The following is a 12,746-nucleotide window of genomic DNA, read 5'->3' on the forward strand; positions in this document are numbered from 1 at the left end:
CTGCCTTTACTGCAGTAAAAGTACTAATACCACTCTGTGAAAATACTCCACTGCGAGTAAAAGTCCTGCATTCAAACCTTCCTTCAGTAAAAGTATGTGAGTATTATCAGCAACATGTACTTACAGTATGACAGTAAAAGTACTCACAGTGCAGTAAAATGTTCCTGTCAGAGTTTCTCTGTTATATCTGATGTTTCTGGATTAATATTCCTGCTGCATTAATGCTGAATTTTACTGCTGCAGCTCATTTTAACTCCTTTACATCCTGTTTGGTAGTTTAATCTGCAGCAATGCATCATGGTCTATAAGATCATCACTTGTGATATTAATGATCAGATGTAGTGAACGGATGTAACGGTTCTGAAACCGAGTCCGGTGACACAAGTCGACGGTCTCGGGACGCGGATCCGATGACAGATCGGTGACACACCTGCTCCCCGGACTGTTGAGCTCTCATTAAGACAGTGGGACTGTGACGGCGGCCGGTGTGTCTCTCTCTTCCTTTATGTTTCTCTGCTGACTTTCTCCATCAGCAGTACGTTTCATAAAGCCGTGTTTAACCACTTTTATAACTGCCACCTATTTCCAGCAAAAAACGCCTGAAATAACAAACCCAAAATAAATCAGTAGTAACTCCTCAACCATTTGGCCTAGAGGCATAATTCTCTCCTTTGACAGGTCAGAAGCTAAGGAATGTAAACACCGGCCACGGGGAGAGTAAAATGGTTTACAGTTAATGATAAAAAAAATTCCAGTTCCCCTGATGTTCATGAGCTCTTCTCTGGTGAAAGAGCTCCGGGAATCACAGCCGAAAACTGAGTTAACTCACAAAACAAAACAAAGCGCACCGAACACCGAGGCAGCTATACTCCGCGCCATCTTGACTGAAGATTGAGATATATATATACTGTTTGTGTGTTCAGTGAAACATGTTATTGGGAGTTTTCTTCAAAACACTTTCTCTCCAGACAACCTCGTTCCAAACAACATAAAGCTTCTAAAACACTGAAATATTGATGAAAACAATTGATCAATATTCCTGTGCCTGTAACGCACTCCCGCAACACAAGTTGAGAACAGAACATCCTTCTGTACTTACTGCTGTAAGCTCTGTCACTTCATCTTGAGCAGACGATTTGATTGGTATACAGGATGTCTGTGTAGCTCCAACAGGCCGGCCAGTAGAGGCCGATAAAGACCGCCTCCCCCAAAGCAACTCTTCTTCTCTCCTTCAATTTGAGGAGAGCGATTTATGTTGTGATAAAACTTTATTTAGGTGCTCAGTGTTTGGTGCTCGGTGTTTGGTGTGGATAAAAATGTTCGTTTTGAGATGCTAGCTGAGCCTCCTAGCTTCAAGGAGGTGTGTGGCATGCATAGAGTGACAGGTCGAAAAATCAATCGTCCTGCCCGTTAACGGGCCAAATATACTTTGGCAGGTGCTCGTATACCTGGCCGGCCCGTCCAAGTAAAGTTTTGACTGTAAATATTAATAAAATTGGTCAAAGGTGTAAAATTGACAGAATAGAGGCCTACATCTTGCCCTAATTTTAAATTAACTTTAAATTGACAGATACTTAACTTGGCGGGCCGGCCAGGTATATGAGCACCTGCCAAAGTATATTTGGCTCCCCACTTTAGCATTTTGCAGAGAAGCACAGAGAGAGATGTTATTTGATGTTATGTTAACGGACTCTGAGGAAATGTTACATTACAGAGCGTCAGTGAACGCACCACTGCAGATGTCACTCACTAATGTTAAGTTTCAGTTTAGATCCACATGCGGCGCACTTGAAACCTGAATCACAGGTGAGTTTATTAAACGCTGCGACTTTATGGAACGTACTGCTGATGGAGAAAGTCAGCAGAGACACAGGGAGGGAGAGAGAGAGAAAGAGGCGGAGCCAGCTGGCGTGTTTACCTGAGGATGCTTCTTAAGTCTCTGATTTGTCGTTTCCTCGCTTGAACCGGAAGTTGCTCCGCTCCGCCATCTTGCAGACCGTCCCAAAGCTCTTATTTGCGCTCCGAGAATCGAGGATTGAGGAGCTCTGAGCGAGGATACACAAGTGCATTTTTGGCAGAGGTTGTTTACTGACCGACACGCCCCCTTACTGGGGAGCCGTTCGGACTGATCTGATGCATCAGGACATAACATTTAACCCAAGTGTTTCACTGCAAACTCTGACAGCCTATTTGATTTGACTTTCTTCATTTCTAAGAAAATTTTTTATTTCTTTTATTTCTCCCATGAACTTTTTTTAAGGAGACAATTAAAGTCGGAGAGTCTGTCAGCTAGAAATGTGTTTTACATCATTTATCGTCATTTCTATTCAGTCACATGTGAGGCTGATCATTCCTGAGTTTAGTCCAAATAGAAGACCATAAAACACAGTCAACAAGTTAGGAGTCGGACAAGTCCCTAAACTGCACTAAAGTCTAATGAAGCAAGCAAAGGAAAAAAAGCCTGCACATCCAGCCATCTCACCTACTGCATCTGATGGAGCAGCCGGTGGCTCCGCGAGTAAAATCAGCTGATGAAAGTATGAATGAAAGTCGCTACGCTAAAAAAAACATTGTTGCATCATTTTACATCATTTCACATCATTTCAATTTCCCTGAAACATTTAGCCTAATAAATCTCAAGACACCAGGATCATATTCTGGGATATTCACTAACGAATTCACATCAGAAGCAATAAATCTAAATGCAGATAATATCAGCATTGTGCCAGTAGAAATGATCCTGTGAGCAGGACATACAGTAACTTGTAATTATTCATGTGCAGGTGTTTGTTAAACAGGTAACAGAGAATTGTGCTGCTCTGCACTGAGAACTGAGACTTTATTAGTACTGTAATAAATGTTGGTTATTAAAGATTTAACTGCCACTACCTTTGTTTACACGCTCCGGCATCAGAAGCAGAGAACATAACCACAGAGACAGGAATGTAATTATAAAACACAATCTTTATTGGAAATACAAATTCATCTAAAAAGTAGGGCCACTGCACGCAGAGAGCCCTCACAAAGGTCAACCCCTAAAGGTCACCGGAGCCGCCGTACCACCCTGTGACACAGCACTGCAAGGGAACTTTGCACACACTGTAAGAGAACCACTACAGAATGCACTGCAACTACTACTGAGACACCATATAAAAATGTACCACATTTAATAAGGACCACTCTAAACCACAAGCTGGTCAGAACCACTTCTACCAATAGGGGGAGGCAGAGGGCCCCTTTGTCACCAGCGAGGGGTTGCCTGTTGTGAAAAGTGACGCCTCTAATGGGTGTCAATTTAAATCTATTTAAGTATTTAAGATAACCCATTTTAAGACTAACACACAAAACTATTGACAAGACAACATACAACATCAGAACTGTGTAAGCCTAAAATATATCTGCCCCGGGTCTGACGACAAGACCCCCCCCCCGGTGGGGAGCGGACATGGAATCTCCCGTAGATCAGGAGACAGACACGCTCCATTCAGATCATGGTTCAGATTCAGACCCCGGCTGCGGACACCTCGCTTGGATTGGCGGCTTCCGTCCATAAAGTACAGGTACTTACTAGATCCCGGTCCCTCGCTACCTAAAGGAGACGCGTGCCTCCCCTCCTAACACAAGAACAGACCCCCTGTCTGCTATCGTCACTGCCGGCAACACTAAAAGTTGGAAACAGCCACTTGCCAAAACCCACAGCCACGGACGCAAACAGTTCAGTCTCAGCTCGCTAACCAGTCATCACTGCAAGAATCCTTCCATTCAAGTGTCAACAAGGAGATGAGACTCTCCCCACACTTATTCATTACAGTACCAACACAGTGCACATGTGTGCAGACACAAACTCCATCAAAGTGTGTACAGCTGTTAGAGCCGGCTGGCAGCTGATCCAGTGTTCCTGTTACTAGTTGAATTATTGAAGCGATATACAGTCATCTTTATTTCTACACTGGCACGTTAAGTGCTAAGTAGACAGAATAGGCTCAAATCGATATGCTATATTTATGGAATTAGCCTGCTAGGCAGCCTCAGCCGGTAAAAGCACAGGCAGCATCAGTAACGAGCAGCTCAGACCCTAATGGAGGATTGAGTTAATGCGCAGGGGTCCATTCAAATCAGCAGTGGTATTTTCTAGAAGTGGTTTCCATTCAGGCTTATTACAGAGATAGACTGTTTTAAAGGAGAGGTGGTAGTGAGAGCAATGCTGGGTCAGGTGTGACTGTGCAGCAGTGAAATTGTTTACATGGCTCACAAGTCAGGTAGGAGGGCCCCATAGCAGAAGTTTTTCTTGGGTGGTACCATAGCTGTGTGTGTTCTGACATGACAGCGCCAACATTAATGGGCTACGCAAGGGAAGCTGGTGAGGCACATACTAACACATATTGCACACTTCAATCAAAATATATGAAAATTGTGGTCTGTTCCCCAGTACAGCTTTATGTCTAGCAACACCCCTGTCCCAGACTGTCACTATTAACAGCGGCAATGTGAAGTACATCTACGAGACAAAGCACAAATCTTTTGAGCAAAGTATCAACTCAAATCTGAGCTGGGGGAACAGAAAATCCAATTCTAGCTGGCAGGACAAGCTGGAGCTCAGGTGTCTCACTGAAAAAGAGAAAGTAGGGAAGTGATTTATAAGAGGGAATGAAAGAGAAGAGGAGGTATTAAAGCGGTTCAATTGTTCAAATGTGTTGAGTGTTTCTCATTAAATTGGTTCAGACTACACTTGAGTCACTTCAGGCTACACTTATTTAATTTTTCTGAAATTATGCTCCTTACTTTAACATGCCTTTTTAAAAAACTCATGCATTTCATTATGCAGCCTTTAGTTTATTTAAATATCGAATTTATTTTTAGGGTAGTTATTTATTATTATCCCTCCAGTTTTATGTGAAAACTGAAAGTAGTAGTAGTACAACTATGTTATTGTACTGAATGAAAATGCAAGTTAGTGGTTATGATGTTCTGGACCTTTGCTTAGGGAAATTTTCTCTAACTTGACCTCTTTGAGTTTTAATTGAATAACCCTGACCTAGAATAACCTACTGTCAATACAAATAAGATATACACCGTGGGCGTGTATTTTGTTGTGCAAACCAAAAACTGCAGACTGAATGGTTATTGTTGCATTTATTTCTACTGTGTGATAGGCTAATGTAATGTAAATCCAAACTTTATCATCACAATCCCTAGGCCTAGTCCTGCGTTCAAATATATTTTACAAAATATTTATCATTTCTCCACACATTTAAGAAAGTAGTGGTGTCAGAGTTTTAAATGTTAACAGGAAGTTACAGTTTTCTAAAATGTGTATGTATTTCATTATTCTCCACAGACGTCCAGCTGCTGTTGGTGAGTAAAGCAGCCGTTCCCCCTGAGCAGCAGGAGTGGAGGCAGAGTCTGGACCAGGAGGACCCACCAGAGCCCCCACACATTAAAGAGGAGTGGAGGCCCAGTCTGGACCAGGAGGACCCACCAGAGCCCCCACACATTAAAGAGGAGTGGAGGCCCAGTCTGGACCAGGAGGACCCACCAGAGCCCCCACATATTAAAGAGGAGTGGAGGCCCAGTCTGGACCAGGAGGACCCACCAGAGCCCCCACACATTAAAGAGGAGTGGAGGCCCAGTCTGGACCAGGAGGACCCACCAGAGCCTCGACACATTAAAGAAGAAAAGGAGGAGCTGTGGACTAGTCTTGGGGGAGAGCAGCTTCGAGAGTTGGAGGAGGCTGATATCACCAAGGTCACATTCACTCCTGTCCCTGTGAAGAGTGAGGAAGACAATGAAGAGAAACCTCTGTCCTCACAGCTTCATCAAAGACTAAGTGATGAGATGAAAACAGAAGCTGATGGAGAGGACTGTGGAGGACCAGAACCAGCCAGGAACTCAGATCCAGCTAGACATTTAATTCCAGCTCCTCATGACAGGATTTCAAACTCCTCTGAACCTGAGTCTGATGACAGTTTTGATTGGGAGGATATCAGGAAACAAGCTGAATGTGCTACAAGCTTTGACCACAAGGGACATTTGCAGGAAAACAATGGAATCCAAACAGGAGAGAAACTATTTAGTTGCTCAATCTGTGGTAGAAGATTCCTCTGGAAGAAGTCCTTAATGACTCATATGGTACTTCATTCAGAAGGAAAATGTTTCAGCTGCTCTGTTTGTAAAAAAACGTTTAAATGCAGGGTAATGTTTGTGAATCATGTGAGATTTCACACAGTGGAGAAACCCTTCATTTGTTCCTTCTGTGGTAAAAGATTCCCACAAAACTCAAATTTGACCCGACACTTAAGAGTTCATACAGGAGAAAAACCTTTCAGCTGCTCAGTTTGTAAAACAAGTTTCGGTAACAGAAGCACTTTGTCCCAACACATGAGAGTCCACACAGGAGAGAAACCCTTCAGTTGTTCTCTCTGTGGTAGAAGATTTGCAAAAAAGTCATCCTTGACCTTACACTTAAGAGTTCATACTGGAGAAAAACCCTTCAGTTGTTCTGTCTGTGGTAGAAGATTCGCACAAAACTCATCCTTGACCTTACACTTAAGAGTTCATACTGGAGAAAAACCTTTCACATGCTCAGTTTGTAAAACAAGTTTCCGTATCAGAGGGAATTTGTCCAGACACATGAGAACCCACACAGGAGAGAAGCTTTTTTAAAATACCTCACCTTGCTTTTCCCTTCAGTTCTCTTTTCCCTACACTCTCACATAGGGCTGCGCGAAGTAACTAAAATCTTGCAACCCGAAAATGAAACATTTTGTCAATTCAATGACATTGGAATTTCCAACTGTAACTCTTTATGCCGTTTATTTTGGTCAGTAGTCAGTAGTAGACAGCATTAACAGTGTTATCTGTTGAAATGCAACTGCAGAGATGGTTAGGCTACTGAGTGAATTACTCTGTTCCTAAATACAATCCATATAATTTATTTTAAAATGGCTATTGTAACGTTACCCCTTTATCCTTCCCGAAACACAGGCTAAACTATACCTCAGAACACACAAATACATGCATAGAATGTGCTGTACATGCAGAATAAATAAATATATATGTCTACTGTATATCACGTCCTAATTTAATGTTGTGTTAAGACACATTCACATAAAGATCCCCAACAAGTGAATATCAATAAATAACTGAAGCTGCTCAGTTTAAGTCAAGAGAGAAGTTTGGTCAGTAGGGCAAAATATATAAGGCAACCAATTGCATTCAACAAGACACTTTATTATATATTATCTACATGGAGAGGGTAAGTGAGGTTGTTTTTGTTGAGGACTTTCCACTGTCAGAAGCAGACCAGGTCATAGGCCCCAGATGAGACCAGGTCTTGAGGAGACACGAGCCTGGTGCTGCTGGAAAGAACAGGGAGAAGAAAGATGAAACTGTGTTAATACAAGGTTAATACATTTAAGACATTGATTTTAATATTATATATATATATATATATAAACATTGGCTTTCCATGTATAATATTATTTATAAATATTATACATGGAAAGCCAATGTTTCCCAAATAATTTCATAAGGTTGAGATTACAGGAGTGAGAGTACACAGTTGGGTCCAGTTGTATCTGGACATTGGCATGATTTCGGTTATTTGGTTCTGAACCCCAGTAAAGAATTCGATATTATGTAACTATAAACTTTAGTTCATGTTATTTCAGTGGACTAAAAGTTGTAAGACAAGTTCCTTTACACCTTAATAATATGATCATATTTAGTACTACTACTTTTTTGCAAATTCTTTGAATTTAATGACCAAATAAATACTAGAAGAAGAATCAAGTGTGCACATATCCAGGTAAAAAGCCAAATCAATCGCTGCAAGGTAAAGTAAAAAAGTCTGCACACTTTTAGGCTGCATTTCAACCTACAAGATTTAAATGTGCAGACTTTTCTCAGATTATAAAGTAAGCTTTTGTTGGTCATCACTGTTGAGATTAGTTGTAGTTTTGGTGGCAGGCTAGCCCACTGGTTTGGGTGACCCATACAGTCTATGGGGTGACCACACACAACCACACATCCCAGAGTAGCAGCAGGGAAAACCTTGACTTGTGTCTGCAAGTACTAAGCTGATGCAAAAGCATCAGCTTAGTGAATAAATGTAAATGGTGGGTGGGCCTCGGACACTCGGGGTGTCTGGGGGTATGCGCCCCTGGAAGAAAACTTTGTACATTTTAAAGTTAAATGCATTAATTTGGTGCAGTATCTATGAAATATTTTTTATACGCTTGTAAACAATGTTGTGCTCTAATAAACTATTTGATCATAAACCTATTGTAGAGCTATAAATGGTGATGATGGTGATAATGTTTTTCCAAAAACCCTAAATCAAAGAATAGAAAATAGAATAAGTAAACTCTCTAACATGTTATTATTGTTGCTTTTTACTTTTAATGGACTCATGTAATATGTTTTATACTTTCAGTGAATTTAATCCAATTAATTTTATTTCCATACTGTTTAGATACCTTATTTTGAAAACCGGGCCTTGTCACATGTGTATCCTCGCGCTAAATTCATCCAGTCCGACCCAGTTTGATAAATAATGTTGTATGTGGTTCTCGTATGGCGTAACATGAAGACTTCACAGCCTCTCTTCAGGCAGGACTCTCATCCTGCAGCTCTTGTCTTTGTAAAGAGACAAACTGACAAGATAAAGTCTCTAACCTGCCTGTCAGCTCGCTCTGGGCCGTCACAATGGATTTACCATGAAGGCTTTAATACGTGTGCACTCCGCCTTCTAAGAAACAAGTGACAGAAACAGGCCGTTAACGTTACTGTAGTTACCTAAGAATAAAAGTGGTTGTCTCGAGTCGAATGCCAAAGTGTGCAAGCTTAGAGTAGAGCGGAGCGGTGGCGCAAAACACAACTTTAGAGGTCTGAAATGTAATTATGAGATGTGTAAAAAATTCATTTTGAAACTATGGCGGAGCAAATTAGACTATGGCGGGCCTCGTTAATTAATGGGAAACACTAAAAAAAAAAACACCAGCTCAGCCATCTGCTTTTATGATGCCTGTACTGTTCAGGATTTATTTACACAGACATATATAGAAGTGTTAATTCACTCACATGTTTTATAATTGGTGATGTTGGTGTTGTACTGAGCTGCATTATATTTAGAGGAGTTTTTTGATATTCTGGCCCTGTAATGTACAGTATGTAAATAGGAAAGACAAAAAAAAATACTCATATCCAACACAATGTAGTTCAGTAAAACACCCTTTAATTTTAACCTCAGTATTAAACATTTAATTAAATGTACACATTTATGCTATATGCTGTTGTATTGAACTGCATTACATTGTAAAGGTGCACCTATTAAGGCCACTAAGAGCATTCAACACAGTAAGACCAACAGCTGAAAGGATGTGTAAATGCCTCTGTAGCTCAAATTATTTGTATGTCTCATGTCACGATATTCATATTTGCATCAATGTGGAAAAAAGTTTGTCCTGGTTATTGTTGGCTGGATGTGGTATTTGCACTCCACTAGCTTACTCTTAAATTAGTCCTGCAATAATCCTACCTTCATGAAGGTTAAAATGTTCAGTTTTTGCTGTTCAGAGGCACTGATTCAACACGGAGAGCTGTTTCTGACAGGGACATAACTCGGTGATATTTGGATCCTTTGTGGATAACTGGCCTCCTCAACAGGAAAACATATTAAGTTGTTATCTATCTGCTGCAGTTATAACGTTACTTGCTTTTTGTGCTTCCGATGCACTGTCCAACGTTAATGACTGAATTAACGTTAACCAAGGAACAACCTTGCTAGATACAAGCTTGTCATGTTGTCTATTTACATAGCTAATGTTACCGTTCATAGTAACGTTCTCAGGTTAGCTAGCTGCACTTAGAATCTGATTAAATTAGTTAATATCTTCCAATAAACATGAACTAAAGCTGGCTACATAAAATACCACTATTGACTAAATTCAAAAGATTAAAAAGGTTAAAGGTTAAAATGTCTAAAAAGGCTGTCATTTCATCAACTTACCAGCGAGCATAGGTTGGTCGGACACAACAAAAATGAAAGGGATACAGCGCTGAAACTTCTTCTTTTGTGTTTATTGGTGGTGGGCAAACCAGTTTAATGGTGCATTACCGTCACCAACTGGACTGGAATGTGGAACGAGAGACTAAGCAGCAAAATAAATAAACAAAACAAAAATAATTTTAACCAAATCAGTTTTTATAAGAAACTTAATTATATAACAATATGTCTTGCTTGCGGTTTTCCCCAAGAGACCTGACAATGATAAATCATGATGTTTTCAGAACTATTTTTTTGTTTGTGTGTTTTCAAAACTATCGGCTGCCCCGTGACACCCGTGACTCCCACGTCAATGGGAGTGTCGTAACTCTCTAACCAATCATAAGAGGGTCAGTGCCCTCCTTGATTTCTGCCCCCAAATTTTCAAAAGTCATGTAGACTTGAGCGAGCAGGAATCAGCTGAGCGAGCAGAAATCCACTGCACGAGCAGAGTTATCCTTTGAGAACATGCCAGGTTCTCGCTCGCAGCTACCTGTACAACTCTCAGTAGTTGAATTTGTGCGCGAGTACTTCAGAATCAGAATCGGGTTTATTGCCAGGTACATTTTCACATACGAGGAATTTGCCTTGGTATGAATTGGTGCTTACAGTACACATAACATAAATAGTAATATAAATATATAAAAAGTAAGGAGATCAAAAAAAATGTACAAGTATACAAAAAATAACCCTCTGCCAGAGGGGAGAGTCTGAAACAGTTTGTGCCCAGGGTGGGAGGAGTCAGCTGCAATCTTTCCTGCTCGCCTCAGAGTCCTGGAGGCCTACAGGTCCAGAAGAGAAGGAAGATTGCAGCCAATCAACTTCTCCGCAGAGCGAATGATGCGCTGCAGCCTGCCCTTGTCCCTGGCAGTGGCAGCAGCGTACCAGATGGTGATGGAGGAGGTGAGGATGGACTCAGTGATGGTGGTGTAGAAGTGCACCATCATTGTCTTTGGCAGGCTGAACTTCTTCAGCTGCCGCAGGAAGTAGATCCTCTGCTGGGCCCTCTTGGTGAGGGAGGTGATGTTCAGCTCCCACCTGAGGTCCTGGGAGGTGATGGTGCCCAGGAAGCAGAAGGAGTCCACAGTGGTGACTGGGGAGTCACACAGGATGATGGGGGAGGGTGGGGCTGGGCTCTTTCTGAAGTCCATGACCATCTCCACTGTATCCTGGCTGCACCAGGTCACCAGATGGTCGATCTCCCACCTGTAGGCGGACTCGTCCCCACCAGAGATGAGCCCAATGAGGGTGGTGTCATCCGCAAACTTCAGGAGCTTGACAGACTGGTGACTGGAGGTGCAGCTGTTGGTGTACAGGGAGAAGAGAAGGGGGGAAAGAACGCAGCCTTGAGGGGAACCAGTGCTGATGGTCCTGGAATCAGAGACATGTTTTCCCAGCTTCACGTGCTTTGTTAAAGTCAGTGATCCACCTGCAGGTGGAGTCAGGCACGCTCAGCTGGGAGAGCTTGTCCTGCAGCAGGGCCGGGATGATGGTGTTAAAAGCAGAGCTGAAATCCACAAACAGGATCCTGGCGTAGGTTCCTGGGGAGTCCAGGTCTTGGAGGATGTAGTGAAGGACCATGTTTACTGCATCATCTACAGACCTGTTGGCTCTGTAGGCGAACTGCAGGGGGTCCAGGAAGAGGGTCTGTAATGGATTTCAGGTGGGACAACACAAGGCACTCAAAGGACTTCATAACCACAGAGGTCAGGGCGGGTCTGTAGTCTGTAGTCGTTTAGTCCAGTGGTCGTATAGTCCAGTGGTCGTTTAGTCCAGTGGTCCTTGGTTTTTTGGGGACAGGGATGATGGTGGAGACTTTGAAGCAGGCTGGCACATGGCATGTCTCCAGTGAAGGATTAAAAATGTCTGTGAACACCGGATACAGCTGATCAGTACAGTGCTTCAGGGTGGATGTAGAAACAGAATCCGGTCCAGCTGCTTTGCGAGGTTTCTGCCTCCTGAAAAGTCTGTTGACGTCCCTCTCCAGAATGGTAAGAGACGGGGATGAGATGGTGGACTGTGGCCCATCAGTGGTGTGACGGGGGATGGTTTCAGGTCTGTCCCATTGTCTTTCAAAGCGACAGTAAAACTGGTTCAACTCGTTGGCAAGGTGTGAGTCGTTCATGGTTTGGGGGATTCTGGTTTGTAGCTGGTGATCTGTCTGAAGCCTCTCTAGACAGAAGCAGAGTCATTATTTGAGAACTGGTGTTGTAGGACAGCTGTTTAGCATCTTGCTAAACCTTAAATCTGGCCCGGTCGCCACTCCTAAACGCCTCTTCCTTTTCCAACCTCAGCTGTCTGAGTTTAGCTGTGAACCAGGGTTTGTCTCCCTGGTCCGTGTTGGAATGCAGCTGTCTTCACAGAAACTGATGTAGGACGTCACAGCCTCTGTATACTCATCCAGACTGTTGGTAGCAGTCCTGAAAACATCCTAGTCAGTGCAGTCCAAGCATGCCTGGAGGTTCTCCACAGCTTCACTGGTCCACTGCTTTGATGTCCTCACCACAGGTTTACAGATTTTTTGTTTTTGTCTGTATGCAAGAATCAAGTGAACTATGGCGTGGTCAGAGTGTCCCAGTGGAGCTTGGCGTGATAGGCACTGCTAAATGTGGTATAGCAGTGATCCAAGTGTTCTCCTCTCTGGTTGGACACTTTATGAACTGTCTGTATTTGGGGAGTTCTTAGCTGAGGTTTCCTTTGT

Source organism: Micropterus dolomieu, linkage group LG01 (genome assembly GCF_021292245.1).
Source record: "Micropterus dolomieu isolate WLL.071019.BEF.003 ecotype Adirondacks linkage group LG01, ASM2129224v1, whole genome shotgun sequence".
NCBI classification, from domain to species: Eukaryota; Metazoa; Chordata; class Actinopteri; order Centrarchiformes; family Centrarchidae; genus Micropterus; species Micropterus dolomieu.